Here is a 4,677-nt window from a genome sequence, read left to right as displayed (position 1 = left end):
AGGAAGACACCATAGGACAGGGCCAGGTTCTGCAGGAGAGGCCATCAGGACACAGGGCTTCAGCACCATGTTGTCCTCCTGCAGACGCACTATCCTGTAGGCCGTGTCGTTCACAAACTACTGGGTCTCCTCCAAGGGCTTCATAGGGACGTGTCTGTAACAGGATAGGACTCAGTGAAGGGAGACCCGTGATTACTGAAGACCATGACAAACCAACTCAAACTTAAACAGGGTCTCAATTCAACAACAACAAAATACAAAAAACTGAGAGAAAAATACACTTAAAGTGTTAATGGAGAGAGTTATCAGTTGTCGAAAGTTATGAGTGTAAGGTTTGTCCGACATAGCCCGTGATATGGGTCCGCTAACACAGGACTATTAAAGGCCCAGTGCACTACTTTTGTGAAGTATATATATTTTTACAAAATATACAGTCGCAGTCAATAGTTTGGACACACCTACTCATTCACAGGATTTTCTTTATTTTTACTATTTTCTACATTGTAGAATAATAGTGAAGACATCAAAACTATGAAATAACACATATGGGATCATGTAGTAACCAAAAACGTGTTAAACAAATCAAAATATATTTTATATTTGAGATTCTTCAAAGTAGCCACCATTTGCCTTGATGAAGGCTTTGCACACTCTTGGCATTATCTCAATCATGAGATAGTCACCTGGAATGCATTTCAATTAACAGGTGTGCCTTGTTAAAAGTTAATTTGTGGAATTTCTTTCCTTCTTAATGTGTTTGAGCCAATCAGTTGTGTTGTGACAAGGTAGTGGTGGTATACAGAAGATAGTCCATATTATGGCAAAAACAGCTCAAATACGCAAAGAGAAACATTACTTTGAGACAAGAAAGTCAGTCAATAAGGAACACTTCAAGAACTTTCAATGTTTCTTCAAGTACAGTCGCAAAAACCATCAAGCGCTATGATGAAACTGGCTCTCATGTGGACCACCACAGGAAAGGAAGAACCAGAGTTACCTCTGCTGCAGAGGATAAGTTCATTAGAGTTAACTGCACCTTAGATTGCAGCCCAAATAAATGCTTCACAGGGGTTCAAGTAACAGACACATCTCAACATCAACTCTTCAGAGACTGCGTGAGTCAGGCCTTCATAGTTAAATTGCTGCATAGAAACCACTACTAAAGGTCACCAATAAGAAGAAAAGACTTGCTTGGGCCGAGAAACAAGAGCAATGGACATTAGACCAGTGGAAATCTGTCCTTTGGTCTGGTGAGTCCAAATTTTAGATATTTGGTTTCAACCGCCATGTCTTTGTGAGATGCAGAGTAGGTGAGAGGATGATCTCCGCATGTGTGGTTCCCACCGTGAAGCATGGAGGAGGAGGTGTGATGCTGTGGGGGTGACACTGTCAGTGATTTAATTAGAATTCAAGGCACACTTTACCAGCATGGCTACCACAGCATTCTGCAGCGATACGCCATCCCATCTGGTTTGTGCTTAGTGGGACTATAATTTGTTTTTTGTCAACAGGACAATGACCCAACACACCTCCAGGCTGTGTAAAGGCTATTTGACCAAGAAGGAGAGTGATGGGGTGCTGCATCATATGACCTGGCCTCCACAAACACCTGACCGCAACCCAATTGAGATGGTTTGAGATGAGTTGGACCGCGGAGTGAATGAAAAGCAGCCACCAAGTGCTCAGCATATGTGGGAACTCCTTCAAGACTGTTAGAAAAGCATTCCAAGTGAAGCTCGTTGAGAGAATGCCAACAGTGTGTCATCAAAGCAAAGGATGGCTACTTTGAAGAATCAAAGTTTCTTGGTTACATAGTTTTTTGGTTCTTGGTTACTTGGTTACAAACGTTTTTGGTTACATAGTTTTGATGTCTTCACTATTATTCTACACAATGTGGAAAATAGTTTTTAAAAATTAAGAACAACCCTTGAATGAGTCGGTGTATCCAAACTTTTGACTGGTACAGTAAATATTTATTTTCTATTCTGATTTTTCAAGGGGTCCTGCAGCACCCTCAGCACCCATACTTTCCGCGCCTATGATGACAGGCAGGGCAAGGTCATAGGTGTACAGAATGTAGGACATCAACGGGAAGTCCATGTAACTAGTGACTGGGGAGCAGCACCACAGGATGCTCCTGGATGGCCTGTTGGAGCTGAAGAATTGAAGAATGTGTGGATATGAATTAACTTTATTAACAGGGAAAATAGTTAATATCCCACATGCCCCATAATCCTTAATGTACTACTTTGCATTAGATTCATAACAGACCTCAGACTAATTAATACTACATGTTAATACAGACATGTTGCAAGAGCGTTTTGAAGTCCTTGCTGAGGGTGAAGGCAAAGAAGTGGACTGTGCTGATCTGGAACCGATAGGCCATATCCTCCAGAATGACACAGGACTCTTCCTGGCTGATGTCAGGGGCTTCGCCAGACTCTTGTGACACCTGGGCATGATCATCAACCAGAAGACAGAGGTTATGAATAATACATGCATTGCCTAACCCCAAAGACAGTTTCAGAGAAAGTTGTCAAGACATTAGTCATTGGTGGTCAAACTGGTTTAAACACTGAAGGGATGGAATTAACCCTTGAGTGAAAAGGTAAAGTATGACCCTGCATGCAAAGCAATATAAAGTTACATTCCTGCACACTTTGATCAACACATTTTGTCATCTACACATGTTGACTAAAATTGTGGATCAGAGGGGTCGAGATGTCACTGTGGTGTGAGGCTCAATAGAAACACTGAGATTTTAACACTTCACAACCTATAACAACCATGAAAACCTTTGCACATGCGGCAGATAGTATTAATTACTTACCTGATTAATCACATAGCGTAGCTGATCAGAATAGGCGATATTCTTGAGCATGTTTGCGTTGCAGGGAGTGAGTCCCTTGTAAAGAACCGGTGAATAGCACCCGAATGCATATTTCAAGTCGCTGGAGTTCATCCTCTCTTCCAAAATGTCTTCATAGTCATCTCTCTCTTTTTTTAGCGTCGTTTCCCTTTGCTGTAACGTTAAAAACACAATGGCAGCTAAATATGTTCTCAAATCCGATCCAAGAGTTGAACGAGCACTAGATGGCGCGCGCGATCAAGATGAAACATCATGGCGCGAGAAAACACAATCGAGAGAAGAAAATGGGCATGCGAGCAGACGCGTCCAGCGAGTGCACAGGTCAGTCAAGTGTGCACATTAAACTTAAGAGCTTTATTGTCACAGATCAAAAATAACACTTTCTCAATTGATCAAATTACTCTCTCAAGTCTTGACACCTTTGGGTTTGGATTTCAGGCAGATGGAGGGTGGGTTTAACGTGGTTGGGTGTCTATAAACCTTCGATTGGTCACTTTCACTGGAATGATGGATGAACTAAAAAAAATGCCTACCATTGGCCAGTCCAGTCTGTTTGCTATGCACTGCAGAAGTTTCTGTTTAGCTAAGTGTTGCCATGTTCATAGTTTTTCAGTCAAATTGGGCTACTTTGAAAAAGATGTCCCGGGTGAACAAGTATTGGTCACGGGTTGCGGGTTTTTGGTCTATTTTTAGATTGCTATGAATTTATATATAAGTTCAAAAGTTTGTGGCCACATAGAAATGTCCTTGTTTTGAAAGAAAATCAATTTTTTTGTCCAATAAAATAACATAAAATTGATCAGAAATACAGTGTAGATATTGTTAATGTTGTAAATGACTATTGTAGCTGGAAACTGTTGATTTTTAATGGAATATCTACAAAGGCGTACAGAGGCCCATTATCAGCAACCATCACTCCTGTGTTCCAATGGCATGTTGTGTTAGCTAATCCAAGTTTATCATTTTAAAAGGCTAATTGATCATTAGAAAACCCTTTTGCAATTATGTTAGCACAGCGAATAACTGTTGTACTGATTAAAATAAGCAATACAACTGGCCTTCTTTAGACTAGCTGAGTATCTGGAGCATCAGCATTTGTGGGTTCAATTACAGGCTCAAAATGGCCAGAAACAAAGACCTTTCTTCTGAAACTCGTCAGTCTATTCTTGCTCTGAGAAAGGAAGGCTATTCCATGCGAGAAATTCCAAGAAACTGAAGATCTCGTACAACGCTGTGTACTACTTCCTTCACAGAATAGCGCAAATTGGCCCTAACCAGAATAGAAAGAGGAGTGGGAGGCCCCGGTGCACCACTGAGCAAGAGGACAAGTACATTAGAGTGTCTAGTTTGAGAAATACACACCTCACAAGTCCTCAACTGGCAGCTTCATTAAATAGTACCCGCAAAACACCTGTCTTAACGTCAACAGTGAAGAGGCGACTCCGGGATGCTGGCCTTCTATGCAGAGTTCCTCCGTCCAGTGTCTGTGTTATTTTGCCCATCTTAATCTTTTCTTTTTATTGGCCAGTCTGAGGTATGGCTTTTTCTTTGCAACTCTGCCTAGAAGGCCACCATCCCAGAGTCGCCTCTTCGCTTTTGACGTTGAGACTGGTGTTTTGCTCTGATAGGTTGGATAAATAAAATGTGAAGAATTGAAAACAGTGATGAAGAGTTGCATTTTTGCTGCATTTCTAGGAGTTTTGCAGAGTTCATATGAAGATACAGATTAGACAATTGATGTCCAAGCCTCAATCAACATAACCCCAGGAAGACTACAGAAAAAGATACTGACGAGCCCATTCATATTC

Source organism: Oncorhynchus tshawytscha, linkage group LG18 (assembly GCF_018296145.1).
Source record: "Oncorhynchus tshawytscha isolate Ot180627B linkage group LG18, Otsh_v2.0, whole genome shotgun sequence".
Taxonomy (NCBI): Eukaryota; Metazoa; Chordata; class Actinopteri; order Salmoniformes; family Salmonidae; genus Oncorhynchus; species Oncorhynchus tshawytscha.
This window is presented reverse-complemented; position numbering follows the sequence as displayed.